The 15394-nt window shown below is 51.9% G+C and overlaps 1 long non-coding RNA gene across 1 annotated transcript in view; it reads right to left on the bottom strand.

Moving 5' to 3' along the window:
- Positions 1-13906, bottom strand: part of LOC112546369 (uncharacterized) — a 39266-nt gene extending 25360 nt beyond the window's left edge. The window contains exons 1-2 of the long non-coding RNA XR_012895890.1: positions 13701-13906; positions 4946-5020 (exon numbers count right to left, since the gene is read on the bottom strand). This is a non-coding gene — a long non-coding RNA (uncharacterized LOC112546369). The remainder of the gene's footprint in view (positions 1-4945; positions 5021-13700) is intronic.
- Positions 13907-15394: the final 1488 nt, after the last annotated feature.

Here is a 15394-nt window from a genome sequence, read left to right as displayed (position 1 = left end):
CTGTGCATTGCCTGTGCGCCTCAGCCCTGACCTAGGCTGGAGCGAGCGAGCTGGAGGGTGGAGAGGAAGAGCGACCCTGTGAGGACCCATGCAGAGGACATGTGTGCAAGCAACTCCTGGGAAGGGCTAGTAGGAGCATTGGGCATTGCATGATTGGACCAGAGAGAGCAGACTTGTATCCTTGTCCCATGATCTTTCCTTTCCACTCGCCTCAATGCTCTGCTGGGCAGGAAGCCTCCACTGAGACAGAGATAAGATAATCATTAGGTCATCGGCGTGGTGGAGTCCCTTGGAGCTTGGTCCTACTGGCTGGGAGGGCCACGCTGATGGGCTGGCACCCCAAAGCTGTACTGGGCATGGGTCATTGTGAGGGGCACTATGTTCACCCAGAACAAAAGTTTGTCTCTGCCCAATCAGCTTGCAAGCTGGCTAGCAGGAAGCAGGTGCTTGAGACAGAGAGTTAGAATAGTGCAGGTGCTGTGACAGAACTAGCAGGGGGCAGGCACTGGGACAGAAAGCCAGGAGATATAAAAACGAAGCTCCATAGTTACTGAATTGCAGCCCCCTTGCATCATTTACTTCTGGCTCTTCCTCCTACAACATAACTCCCAGACCTCCTCTGTTCTCTCAAGTTTCACCCTGTGTAGGACTATGATGGTATGACTCCAATAACAATGACGCTGTGCCATTTACAGCAGCCATCAGGTTAAGCCCCAGCACCATTTTCAAAGGCCTGGGCAATTGTTGATGGTATTAAACCTCCTCTCCCTCTCCTTGGAGAGAAAGGCTCACTCCATTCCTGTGAGGTTAACCAACCATCTCCAGAAAGAAGCATCTGTCACACTGGGAGGGGCAGTTGATTCCCACAGGATGAGTTGGTCCTGCTCCCCCGATGCTGGGGGATTCGCTGGCCTGGCCCCTACATTCCAAGGTTGCAAGGTGGGCTGTGAACCGTACAGGAGGCTGTGACACGCTGCATGTGAAGGTGATGCTTAGCAACCCCCGCGAGGTGATCTCCTTGAAAAAGCGCAGTGACAAGGTCATGTTCTACCTTTGACACCGGCCTCCTCTCTTGCTAAAGGAATATGCTTGCTTCATCTCAAAGCACAGAACTGCCTTTTGGATTTTACAACATGAAAGAAAAAGAAAATAAAAGATGAAGAAGAACAAGTGGAAGTTTTTTTCTGCTGGCTGCAGATAAAAAAATCTCTGGGCATGGAAACCACACGAGAAAAATCACAGAGCTGTGAAAAACAGGACTGGAATCTGCAATCAAGTACGTCTACACTACATGGCTCCATTGATGGAGCCATGTAGTTTAGACACAGTCAAGAAGAAGAAGAAGAGGAGAAGGAGTAGCACTGAATTGAGCTTTCCAACCAAATTAGTGAGTCCTCTTGGCTCCAGTCGTGGGGGCGATGGGCAGGCCAGAGGCATGGACTCCTTTTTGCATGCTGTGAGGAGCAGTGTCTGCAGGGGGAGCCCCCAAACTCTGGGATGAGTGAATCAGGGCTTCAAGGATGGATACATCTGCATCCAGCTGCTCTGTAGCTCTCTGCTTCTCCCCACACATCCAGATGCTGGACTCCGTCTGAGCACTCATGAGCCGTCCTGCTGGCCAAGGTTCTCCCTGGGATGTGCATATGGGGATACCCCCTCCTCCGCTCTGCAGGCTTTCCAGGGAAGAGACCAGGGGCCAGCCATGCAGGCTGGGGGCAGGGTACAGGACTCTAGGAGCAGCTGGCAGTGGAGGGTTGAGGTGAGAGATGAGCATGGCGGGGCAGGAAGCGTCAGAAGCAGCAGCTACAACAATAGGGTGCAGCGCGTGCTCCCTGCAATGCTGGTTCTCACCTGGTCATGAGTGCACACAGCTCCGGCTGCCCTCACACTGTGGAGCACACTCTTGGCTATGCCAGCTGGCCCCCATATCCTCAGGCAGGGTAAGCACTGGCCTCTGGCAACAGACCATCCTTATTATCCATTGGGCTGAGGGGAGCCAGTAGCTAAGCCAGTAATGCACTGCCTTTGGAGAGCTGGAGTCTGAGGAGCAAGGGACCTTGCTGTGTCACTTGGATCCAGTAGGCCCCACCCTGCCTGTATCACCCCTATCACTGACCCATCATGGGGGGTTCTGACTGCAGCACACAGCCCACTCTGGCTCCCAGGAAGCAAGTGATAAAGAACAGCTGGAGACCTGACCTGTGTGCCTCTCTGATAGATAATCAATTTCCCTGAGTCAGAAAGAGACAAACTGTCCGCACGCATCAGGCTGTAAATGCTGCCTCTTCTAATGTGGTTTTACAATTTCCAATAATAGAGTCGGCATGAAACTTCCCCCCATCCCTGGTAATTAGGAGGAAGGAGTTCAGCTCACGGACTGGCTTTGTCCCACAAGTTCCCAGAGCACTCCTTAGAAAGGGGAAACTGACCTGACATCCACATTGCACCAGAGCAGGCCTTGGTTTGGCATGCAGAGCTTCTTCAGGGAATCCCCTTCACTCACTGGTCTGCAAGCTTTCCCAATGATGTTCCACGTTTTGACGTCCCATCACTTGTCACTTTGCGGGGAAATCTCTGGCTCCTGCAGTGAGTCTGGATGCTCCGAGGGATGGCTGGCAGAGGAGCGGTCCATTTCTTGATGCCCCACCTTCTCCTTGCAGCCCAGCTGGGATGAACATGCAGCAACCACCACTGCCCTCTGCCAGCATGTGTGCAAACTCAGCATCCCCGGAAGGGATATGACAGCATCTGGCATTGAATGGGCAGGTGACTTGGATCCCTAGGCCTGCTTCATCCTGGAAACCTTCAAGAGTGAAGCAGAGCATCCTTCCTCCCATGCCACCCAATGTGGAGGGGAGGATGACCCAGACACACAGAACGTGGTTATAGCAGCCAAAGCTCAGGGACTTGGCCTGTCTGAGCGTACGTGCCATAGGGCCAGAAACAGAGACTTTGGCCTTTGTCACTTAAGATCTGGGTGAGCTGGCAGAGAGCAAAGACAAACCACGTGGTTGCTCAGAATGGAGGCAAACTCCAACATGGAGCTGGCTTTAGCCTCTTTTCTGGCTCTCATTACTGGCCTCAGCAGTGGGGCCAAGCAATGATTCCTCTTCTACCTAGCGCTGGTCCTGGATCCAGACCAAGGTCCCCTCTAATCATTTCCATGCATGTGTGCATTTTTTCCAGCCATGTGCAGAATAAATGTTGATGTGCACAAGGCATGGTCAGATGTGCACCACCAGGAGAAAGATAAAGCCTGGCTGTGGGGGCTCTGCTAATCAGCTGGGTGGCATTGGAATCTCTCCTGAGCAGCTGCACAAGTGCTCAGCTTACAGGAAATCCTGATCCAGACTGCCCTTGGTCAGTGGATCAGAGCAGATTTCCACCTGCTGGACTGACATCCAGGGCCGTTCTCCAGCACCTAATTCATTTCAGAACCTATCATGGCAAGCATGTCTCCTGGAAGCAGGGCATATTTTACAACAACCTCAATGGGGCTCAAATAGGGTTATCACCAGCTTTGAAATGCAAAAAACCCAGCACCCCACACCTCAACTAAGCCCATTGTAACTCCATCACAAGGTAATTCTGCAACCTCTGCTCTCTGCAATGGTCCCATATGGTATCTAGGGCAATAACAGAGAGAGAGGATTGGTAGAATCATTTTCTTACTTAAGCTGAGGATGGGGGGGACCCTGCAGCAATGTTACCAGAACTTTTAACGTTCATTACCTCCGTGTATTGGGATGACACTGCAAATCTTTTTTTGTCCTAGGTAAAAAATACCCAGCAGATTACATTCGTTTTCTGGCAACTGGCAAATCAATAAAAAAAGCAGCCAGACGGCAACCCGAAAATCTGGTGCAAATTTGGTGAAATTTTTGAACTGTCCCTAAAACTAAAAAGGGGAAGAAAAAAAATCTCTTCTAGTGTAAGCTTCCCTCCCCGTTCCATAAAGGTGGGCTAAAATATCTCAAATTTCACTCTGAGGAGGCACATGTGCCTGAGCAGGGTGTGAGTAAATGAGCAGGCAGGTGACTTGGGCTTGGGCAGAGCACAGTAAAATATTACCTGCTCTGAGAGGAATTTGCTTATTCGTTTAGCAGAATTTCATCACTCTACTCCTGTCCTGGGGCCAGCCAAGGAAAGATAAATCAAGGATGAGCTAAAGAGGTTGGGGTTGGGGAGGGAAGAATGGGTGGTAGGGGGCTTTTCATTCTCTGGAAGAGGAGGGGAGCTGGTAGCCCTGCCACACACTGGAGGAGAAGCATTTTGGGAAGCCCTTGCCAATGCCCGAGTGCTAACTACCACCCTATCTATCTGTGGGCACATGATGGGTGTCATAAGGAGGAAGGAGAAAACTTGTTCATCTTGGCCTCTGAGGATAGGACAAGAAGCAATGGGCTTAAACTGCAGCAAGGGAGGTTTCGGTTGGACATTAGGAAAAAGTTCCTACCTGTCAGGGTGGTTAAACACTGGAATAAATTGCCCAGGGAGGTTGTGGAATCCCCATCTCTGGAGATATCTAAGAGCAGGTTAGATAAATGTCTATCAGGGATGGTCTAGACAGTATTTGGTCCTGCCATGAGAGCAGGGGACTGGACTCAATGACCTCTCGAGGTCCCTTCCCATCCTAGTATTCTATGATTCTATGGCAGAGAGCTTGCCTGGGGGAGGGCGGCATGGTAGAGATGATGCCTGTGGAAATATTGACCTTTCTCAGGCAAAGTGGTTGCTGCACCAGGACACACATGTTGCTGCTCCAGCTGATTTAGGGTTAACCAGCTTCCTGGTTCGTGGCATTATAAACCCCTGCCCTGGAACAGTGGAGGAGGTGTGTTGGGCTCTGTCACTCCATCACAATCAGCTTCCACCCCACTTCTTTATGTGAACTCAGACATCCCAGGGGTCACGGGCAGCATGAGGATGCCTGCTCAGGCCTTACCTGCACTTCAGTGAGAAGATATTGCGCACGGCTATCAGTTGGAAAGGCTTGGTTGCTAGGGTTGCCAGGTGGTTTCTGAAAAAAGGACCCAGAGAGTTGTTAAGCAAAATAAATAAATAATAGTAATAAAAAAATGTGGCCCCTTTAAGAAACGCTTTTGAGGCTTTTTGGCCCTAACAGGCTGCCAGCGGTTGCCTGCCATTTTGCCTCCTTGCGCCAGACTGGACAGCTCCCCTGTAGAACCCAGTAAGCACCCGGGATTTTTGCCTTCTGGCCAGGGGGCGGGAGGGGGGGCGGGAGGAGGGAGGGAGAATCAGAAAATACCGGATATTTTAGGTCTCCGGTATTTTCTGATTTTTTTTACTTAGCAGGAGGCAAAAATATCGGACAGACACCTGGAAACCCTATAAATGGTTGTAAAGTGTGTAACGGGTGTAGCATGCCAGTGCAAGAGCTGCCCATGTGCTCTGAGGTTGCACAGGTCAGTTGAAACAGGGGAATGTTGCTCAGGTTCCTCTGAACTGGTACCATCTGCACTGGCTTCATCCAGGTCCGGATGGGATGGCACAAACGTTGCAGCTACCTGGCACAAGTGGCCCCTGGCTTCATGCCTGGGCTCAGGGAAATTGCTGATTATCTCCTGCTCCCAGCAGCACTATAAACAAGGTGCTTCTGATGCCCCAGAATGCACTGGTGCAATAACAGTGCAAAGACTGGGCTGGAACCAGCCATTTGCTGCCGTCCCTGGGCCTGGCTTGGCAGAGAGTCCCTCAGTGTGTGAGTACCATTCCCTTGCCTGACAGGCTCAGCAGATGGGGCAAAGCTTTTCCAGAGGATTTCTGCAGGGCAAAGCCTTAGCCCTGAATCTGCAAGCACCCATCCCTGAGGTGCTCCACTGAACAAATCATAACAATTCCTAATAAATGCTTAAACAGCCTCTCTCTTCTTGAATGGTGCAAGTAGCAGCTCCTGGGTTTTTTTCATTTCTACAAGAAGCCTGGCGATACTCCACCTTCTACCTAATTCTCTTGGACTATCGGGCTCAACTTTATAATCAGAGGTCACCCTGCTACACCCCCTGGTCTTTATTTCTTTTTATTCCTTCTCTCTCGCTTTCTCCTGCCTCACACCCCCTTGAAAGCTCCAGGTCTGGCCCCTGGCTGCAGGGAGAAAGGATCCATTTTTCCTTCAGGGTGCAGAGTGGCCCAGCCAGTCACATGCTGTAGATGCAGGACACGCGAAGGGATTGCTGTGTCCAAACTGCCCCACAAAGAGGGTTCTCCGCTCCTGGCTGGGCAGCAGTGGCCCAGACTCGTATTTGCAGGAGAGCTGGCTTGTGCACACGCTCTTCTCAAGGTTAGCGCTGGCAATTAAGGGTTGGAATTTGCATGCGGCAAATGACTCTAACTAATTACAGGTTTAAAAGGAAAATGATTTCAGATAGGATTGTTTTCAAAATTAGGGCACTACAGAGGAACATTGCATTCAGCTCTGGAAGTTGTCTGTGTTAACCCTTCCTGAGCCTTGCACACAGCCTGGGTAGCAATCGAATTAATGTACATGTAACAGCAGCCACCTCAGAGCCAAATAGGCCATCCATGCTAGATTTATGCTTTGCATCCTGAGGGGCTTCTGAGCAGGTCACAAGACACAGACTGGTGCCTGTTTATATTGTTGGTCTTTCTGGTAAAGCAGGTACATTAAGCCACGGTCTTCCAAAAATCAAACCACCTGAGACCAATGACCCAAATCCAACCCAAAAAGGGGGCAGGAGAGAGAGCTTCCAACATCCTGAGGACTCGTAAAGGACCCAACATTTCAAGGCAGGGTCATCAGGAGAAGAATATTGGCCAGGAAAGAAGTCACCCTATGGAAGGCTTATGTCTGTATGTTGTGAAATCTCTGCCCTATTGAGTGATTCATGAGACCCCTTTTGCCCTAGGATGTGGAGGACTGTAGTGGAGTACACTTACCGCCACAGCGCCACCAGCCGTCGGTCCTGGGAATTAGCTCAGACGGCAGGTGGCAGGATCCTTTTCGGGACACTGCCCTCTGGCAGTGCCCACAACAGCCTCTACGCTTCCCCCCTTCCGGGGGCTGGTTGGTTATAGGTCGATAGGCCTTCGGGAGGCGGTTCTTCCACCCCTGGTGCAGTGGGCGGCTAGTCTGCCCTACTACCCTACTATGCCTTAAAACAGTCCAAGTCAGTGAGTCTATTCCCAGCCTTGCTTCAGGTCAGGGCGAGAGGCAATAGTTCACGTGCCCGGCCTTGCTTCAGGTCCGGGCTGCAGGGGAAGAAGTTCACCATATACGCAAGTCTATCAGCTCACAGTTCTGGGCAGGACAACAGTTCTAGTCCTGCCCCTTTAAAAGGTCCAGCCTGACTCCTGGCCAGCACCAAAGCACCGTAGGTAAGCCCGAGCCCTCGAGCATAGTCTGCCTTCTGGCAGAGGACAGCACCCCCCTCACGGATCCAGCAGAGATGCTTGGAAGGGCCACGGCCTTCTAGGCCAGTTTGTTCTCCCTGGATCCAATTGAAGCCGACGCCTGCAAGGTGCTCTGGACCGAGCTCCTGACAATCAGCGCGGGCGACTGAGACCGGCTGGAGCTGCCTTTCACTCTGGCCGAGTTTCGGAAGCCGACTGTCTCATGCCCAACAATAAAACCCCGGGCATGGACGGGCTGACCGTGGAGTTCTACTGCGTGTTCTGGGACGTCCTCGGCCCAGACCTCGTCACCGTCTGGGCCAAGTCCTTGGAGAGCGGGGTCCTCCCTCTGTCGTGCAGGTGAGCGGTGCTCGCCCTATTTCCGAAGAAGGGGGACCTCCGCGACCTACAGAACTGGCGTCCCATCTCGCTCCTCAGCACGGACTACAAGGTCGTAGCAAAAGCCATCTCACTGCGACTGCGGTCCGTGCTGGCAGACGTGATCCATCCCAACCAGACCTACACAGTCCCGGGCCGTAGCATTTCTGATAATCTGTCTTTGGTCCAGGATCTCTTGGAGCTTGAGTGTAGGGACGGCTTGTCGTTCGCCCTCCTGTCCCTGGACCAGGAGAAGGCGTTCGACAGGATGGACCACAGGTATCTCCTGGGCACCCTGCAGGCCTTCGGCTTCGGGCCCCTTTTTGTGGGTTTTCTCTGGGTGCTGTACGCCCTCGCAGAGTGTTTGGTCAGGCTCAACTGGACCCTGACTGAGCTGGTCAGCTTCGGGCAGGGAGTGCGTCAGGGGTGTCCGCTGTCGGGCCAGCTGTACGCTCTGGCGATCGAGCCCTTCCTCTGTCTCCTCCATAGGAGGCTGACGGGGTTGGTGCTTTGGGAGCCGGAGCGGCGGCTGGTCCTGTCGGCGTACACCGATGACGTGCTCCTCGTGGTCCAGGACCCGGGCGATCTGGCGCGAGTGGAGGCCTGCCAACACGTCTACTCGGCAGCCTCCTCCGCCTGGGTCAACTGGGTCAAGAGCTCTGACCTGGTGGTCGGGGACGGGTGGCAGGCTGGCTCCCTCCCACCCACACTTCAGGCCATCAGGTGGAGTGTGGGTCTGCTGCTTTATCTGGGCGTCTATTTATCCGCCACTCATCCCTCTCCTCCAGAGAACTGGCAGGGTTTGGAGGCCAGGGTGGCTGATCGGCTGCGGAGATGGACGGGACTGCTCCGGTGCCTTTCCCTTCGCAGGAGGGCGCTGGTGCTAAATCAGCTGGTCCTGTCCATGCTCTGGCACCGGCTCAACACCCTGCACCCGGCCCTGGAGGTCCTGGCCAAACTCCAGAGGACAGCTCTGGAGTTCTTTTGGCCAGGACTGCACTGGGTCTCTGCAGGGGTCCTGTCTCTCCCCCTGGAGGAGGGGGGCCAGAGCCTGGTATGCGTGTGCAGCCAGGTCTGGACCTTCCACCTCCAGGCCCTGCAGAGACTCCTCTTTAGTGCAGGTGGTCTGGCATGGAGCATTTTGGGGTGCACCTTCCTCCGCCGTCTTCGAGGGCTCCGATACGACCGGCAGCTCTTTTTTATCCACCCAACAGGCCTCTGGACCTGGAAGCTGTTTTTGGCGACCAGGTCCATTTTGGCCACTGAGGGAGCAGACCTCCTCGCGGAGCCCCTACTCCACAATCCAGCCTTGTGCATGCAGGTGGCGGAGTCTCCTGCGGTGCGCCGGAGGTTGATCCTGGCAGAAACCACCTCCTGGACTACGACAGGGGGGACTGGGTGGATCCCCAAGTGCTCGCTCGGCGCATGGGGCTCTCCATCCTCTGGACCCCCCTGCGCCTATTCCAGGAGGTGGAGGCGGCTTTGTCACGGCCCGCTCTCAACCTCCTACAGAGAGCCCTGCGAGAGGGTACGCCCCGCCCCTCCCTTCCTGCAAAGCCTCCGTCCCTTTTTATTGGGCCCCTGTTCCGCGGGCCCCCCAGCCTTCCCATCCCTGGACTCCCAGCCGGCTGCGAAATCTGCAGCTGGTTTGTTTCTGAACCACGCCTAGGGAACATCTGTACACGCTCGTGCTCTATACCTTTCATTTCCCCACCCTCGTGTCCCACCCCGATACTAAGTGGCAGGACTATTTAAGATCTGTTGAGGGTGGGGGACCCCGGTGGGCCAGTGTGTATTCCACCTTAGTTCCACGGTCCATCGGAGACATTAGCTAGCTGCTCCTTCATGTTGCCATGAGCACGGGCGTGTACCTGGCGCGGTTCACCCCCATCCCAGAAGCCTGCCCCTTCTGCGGCGTGAGGGAAAACCTGGCACATGCCTACCTCGAGTGTGCCAGGTTGCAGCCCCTATTCCGGCTCCTCCAGAACCTCTTATTGAGGTTCTGGCTGCACTTTTCCCCTCACCTTTTCATCTATGCACACCCAATCCGTGGCCCCACAAAGTCGCGAGACCTCCTCGTCAACCTCCTCCTGGCCTTAGCGAAAGCCGCCGTCTATAATAACAGGAGGAAGATGCTGGACGAGGGGGTTCTCTGCGACTGTGGGGCCTATTTCCGTTCATCCCTAGCGTCACATATCCGGGCAGAGTTCCTCTGGGTGGCATCCACTGGCTCCATCGATAGCTTTGAGGAGCAGTGGGCGCTGTCTGGGGTTCTGTGCTCGGTGTCCCCATTTGGTTCCCTTATTTTAAACCTGTGACCCGCACTCCTTGATCCTTTCGTCATTATTTGTCCCCCGTAATCAGTTGGACATGGGTCCAGTTGTCCCTCCCGTAAGGCTGGGGAGGGGCTTTTAGAACGTGGGTGGGCTTTGCCCGCCCACCTTCCCATGGTTTTCAAATAGACCCCACTACAAGGACACATAGGCTTGTGATCTCGGGAGCTTTGCAGAGTCACTCCACAGAGTTCTGGCCTTGCCATGGAGAAAGGGAAGTCAGAATCTGGCCCTTTATCTCCTTATCACAGCCAGGAAATGCACTAAATGAGCCATACTGGCCCCTCTCAAGTTGCCCCACCAGGGAGAGTATGTCACCTGCATGACATCTCAGCAAGACACCTGATCAATTCCAGGTTTTCAAATGGCAACTGTCTCTTTTCTGTCTATTACTCATCGTATGTATGATTTGCATTGTTGCCATGCCAAGCAGCCTGAGCGTGGAGCCAGGTGCTGGGTAATTTGCACCACCTAAATATTCTTGTGGGCATGAATCATTTCCCATCACAGCTTGGCTGGACAGGGGGCAAAGAGTGTCCCTTCACAGTAAGTTAAGCAGAGCTCCATGGCAAACCTGGGGAAGTACATTTGCAGGGCAATTTCAAAGTTGTTGGCTGGGAGTGGGAGGAGGAGAAACAAGCCTGGATACCAAATTGATTCATTTAATTTTCTCTTCTCATTTGATCAAGAGCAGGGTGACATTTGGCAAAAGTTGCTGATGAGGGATGGCATGATTAATTGTCATGACAACCAGTCTCGGGTAATGACGGGGATGAGCTCGTGCCTCAGTACAAGACAATGCGTGGCCTTGAGTGCATGAGTGCAAATTACCAGTCATGTCACTGTTTGTGCTTTTGGTACAAAGTGGCCGTGTGTTTCTAATGAGAGGTTAACGGTGTCCCCAAAGTAATTACAACCGAATGAAGAAGTAGTTAGTAATTAGAGGATTAACTGTAATGAGACTCACCTGCAATGGTTGTCATGGTAATAGTATTTTAGATTATCAGAGTTAAAAGAGGAGGGGGGCCACAGTGTTTAGGGAAACAAGCTTCTCTCAAGTTGGGCCCGAAGTTGGGCACTCTCTGACTTTGCTCCAGTCCCAAGGAAGGGAGTGGCCACGTGTTAGTGGCTAGCTGCCTACTGCTTCTAATTTGCAAACTGTCCCAGACTGCACCTGCCCTTGGCCTCAAATAGCAAGGGGGCAGCCCATGGGGATGACAATTCCCAGCATGCATCATGACCCATCCCCTCAGATCAAAATGATGGAGCAGTGCATAATGGTACCTGTCACCACCTCCATGGAGTAGTCGAAAATGGTGCAGATGAAGACAGCTGAATGCCCCGCTGCAGAATGTGGCTTGGGGAGAGGGGCAGCATATAAACTCTAGAGCAGCAGGTTCAGCCCAACATCTAGCTGCAGCCTGCAGTGAGGCCAGGAAAACATTCTCTCTATATCTTCTCTAGGGCAGAGGTTATCAAAATATGGGTCGCGCCCCAATATTGGGTGGTGGAATGTGGGTCACTAGGTCTCGTTGCTTATGGGGAATCTGGTGACCAGTGGGGGAGCTAAGGGAGCTCCCTGACTGGCCTGCACCCCAGAAGCGGCCGGCAGAAGGCCCAGCTCCTAGGTGTGTGTGTGGGGAGGGGAGGGGGGGAGAGCGCACAGGGTCCACACACTGTCCCTGCCCTCAGCACTAGCTCTTCACTCCCATTGGCTGGAACCTGTGGCTGGCTGCTTCAGGGGACAGCATGGTCTGGGTGCAGGAAGAGGCAGGAAGCTTCCTTAGCCCCTGGATGCACTGGTGACTTGGAGGCACTCAAGGTAAGCCCCTCCTGCCCCAGCTCTGACATCCCCCTAAATCCAGAGCCCCAACCTACAGCCCACATCTCTCACCCTCAGCTCCATCCCGGAGTCCACACTCTAGTCAAATTATGTTGGGTCACAACATCAGCAATTTTCTTCAACTGGGTCATGAAAAAAAAACGTTTGAAAACTAGAGTTGCCAGATGTCTGGTTTTGAACTGGACAGTCCGGTATTTGAGCTTTCTGTTTGAGAAACAAATTGAGCAAATAGAAATAAGAAAATAGAAATGTTGGGTATTTTCTAATTAAGATGTAATGTAGATTGTGATGTCATGTCAAGTGTGTTCGGTTTTTTTATTGAAACCATCTGGCAACCCTATTGAAAACTACAGCTCTAGACACAGTGGTAAAAGTGCTGGTAACGGGTGTGCAGCACTGCTATCAGGAAAGGAGTTGCCCTGGAGCTAGATCAGCTGTGGGAATGCTCACTAAAGAGTCCAGTTTTCAGGCCCAGTAAATTCACTCTCCTGAGGCTGCCTACAAGGGGACCAATGAATGCATATTATCATGACCCCTTAGAACTCCTCAAGGTCTTTACAGGAAGAGAGGTGACCACTAAACAGAATGCAGGAAGAACACTTATTCTGCTGAAGAAAACCAAGTGACTGTTTAACAACCAAACCTCTGACGAGCCTTCTCTACTTTTTGGTCTTTAAAGGCAGTTGGATTTTGGTCACAGACGTACTGCCCTTTGCAGGGAGTGACATGGCAATACTTTATGCTGCTTTATTGTAGCACTGAGTGGTTCCCAACTTTTTTTATAACGCAGACCGGTGAACTCATTAAAAAACTTTTGGCAGACCAGCATAGACACATTTGCATATTCATTATGGTAAACAATTAATTTGCATATTCATTATGGTGATTAATTTTAAGCTGTCACGTGTTATTTTGCCGACTGACTGCCCGTCACATGGTTCCGTCAGCCCGGAGCAGCCACCCACCCACCAGACATGCGGTTCCTCTAGTCCTGTCAGAGTAGCCACTTCCTCTCCCACTTGCCAGCCATGTGGCCCCGACCAGCAGGAGCAGTTGCCACCACTTCTGCCCCATGGTTCCTCCGGCCCCAGCCAGCCAGAGCAGCCACCTGCCCACTCACCTGCCAACCACATGGTTCCTTCAGCCCAGAGCAGCCACCCGCCTGCCCAGTGGTTCCTCCAGCCAGCCACACAGTTCCTCCAGCCCCAGCAGCTCAAGCGTGCCTCTCACCTCGCTGCTGTGCAGCTCTGCTTAAGAGGTGGGCAGGGTAGAGATTTCTTTTGCATGCACAAGCACGCAGCTTAGAGGGAGCTATGGCACCTGGCATGTGGCCTCGCACTGTCACTTCTTGAGCCCCACTGGAAGGGGAAGCGGAAGAGCAGCTTGTTGCCATGGCTGCCTGAGCTCACCAGAATCGCTGATGGGGCTGGTGCTCTTGCCCATCCCTCCCTCTTCCCCACAGGCAGAGGTGCCACCAACACCACTGCTCCCCCTTGCCTCACAGCTCCCCACATAGAGACGCCTCAGCTTAGGAGCCTAGAAGGGCCCCTGAGAAGCAAAAACTGGCAGACTTCCTGTTCTGCGGATGTGCTCTATGGCTGGATAGCGCTGCTGCTTCAGATCTCCTGGAGTGGCCTGTGCTGCAGTCGGGTGGCACTTTCCCTGGGGCTGCAAGGCATGAGACACCCTCACCCTTGCAATTCCCTGAGCCCCTGCACACACCCAGAGGCCCAGCACACAGACCCCCACAGAACGCTTGCTGCTGCACCACTCACCATGCTCTTCTCCAGCGGGCAGGGCCAAGACAGTGGGGGCGTGGACTGGCAGCATGCCACAGCCTGGCAAGCAGCAGTTTGAGGTCTGCTGCTGGTCCTCAGACTTGCGGTTGGGAACAGCTGTTCTAGAAACTTGAAAGAGTTTGTGGCACATGGAACTGCATCAATTGGCCACAGAGCAGGAGCTGACTCCAGCTTCTGGAAGGTTCTGGATGGAACATCCGACTGCACAGGTGCCATGGCAACAAATTGATGTATACGACAGTGGGGTGAAGTCATAGCTCTACTAACCCATAGGAAAAGACAAATAGTCTGGTAGCACCATAAAGACTAACAAAACATGTAGATGGTATCATGAGCTTTCATGGGCACAACCCACTTCTTCAGATAAGAAGTGAGTTTTGCCCATGAAAGCTCATGATACCATCAACAGTAAAACCTGTGTTATCTGGCACACTTGGGGATTAGGGCGTTCCAGTTATCTAAAAATTCCGGTTATCTGAGGGTCCCATCAACCTAGGAAAAACCAATGGACAATATTAATAAAACTCAAGTTTTTAATATTGGTAGTTTTGTAGTGTGAGGCAGTTGGTCTCACATTTCTATTTTGAGTTAAAGATGATCAGTACTTCTTAAACACAAAATTGTTAAGCCAATCATGGTAAACCAAGCCAGGCCTATACGCCTGAAGATGTGTCAGTATTGTGGCTGCGGGCAATGCCGGTTAACAAAGTTTTCTGATTAACAGAGTGCCGGATAACAAAGCTTTCACTGTACATATTTTGTTAGTCTTTAAGGTGCTACTAGACTATTTGTTGTTTTTTAAGTTTTTCCAGTTACAGACTAACTCAGCTACCCCTCTGAAACCATAGCAGAAGGACACCTTAGCATTGGTAAGGGGAGGAAATGCAAAGAAGGAATAAGGGTAACCCCACATTAAGTATATATAGCACATGGTAACATCAGTGTAACATTATAAAAGTAGCATCCCAGGGCAGTGAAGGGAGAAATGTAGACCTTGGGAGGGGCCAGAATGGTAGCCACTGGTGAAAACGAGGAAGGTGATGGTAATGAGGAAGATAAGGGCCAACATTCAGGTTGTTCTGTGAGGCATGGTGTGGATATGGATGTTCCAATTGTACTTTACTTTCTCTGTATTATTTACATCTACCTTGCTGAGATAGAGTGTATATCTGTAAATAAATTATTTATTTGAAATATGAAAGAGTTCCTCTAGTGTGAGTGTGGCACCTATGCACATGATGGTTCCCAACTATAAAATAATTGAAATAATAATTTTACTGGGCCTGATCTTGGGACAAGGACCTATCAGCCCTCAGAATAATATATGGGAATCACTGGATTAGGCTATGGAGCTGAGCTGGTATCATGATTGTCATAGATCTCTGAGGGTATGTCTACACTGCAAAGTTAATACGAAATAACAGCCGTTATAGTGTCTATACAGGCAAACTGCTATTTCGAAATAAAATCGAAATAGTGGGGTGCTTAATTCGAATTTGGTAAACCTCATTCTATGAGGAGTAACACCAAATTTGAAATAGCTAATTTGAAATAAATGCTGTGTAGACACTTATTTCGAATTAGCTGGCCTCCAGCTCTTCCCAGTTTACTCTGGTGGCCACTCTGGGCCAAACCAGGAAAACTCCTCCTCTTTCCCCCAGCCGTGGAGC

Source organism: Pelodiscus sinensis, chromosome 15, assembly GCF_049634645.1.
Source record: "Pelodiscus sinensis isolate JC-2024 chromosome 15, ASM4963464v1, whole genome shotgun sequence".
NCBI lineage: Eukaryota > Metazoa > Chordata > Testudines > Trionychidae > Pelodiscus > Pelodiscus sinensis.
Note: the sequence above shows the minus strand (reverse complement) of the source record. Positions and strands in the feature narration are given on the sequence as shown.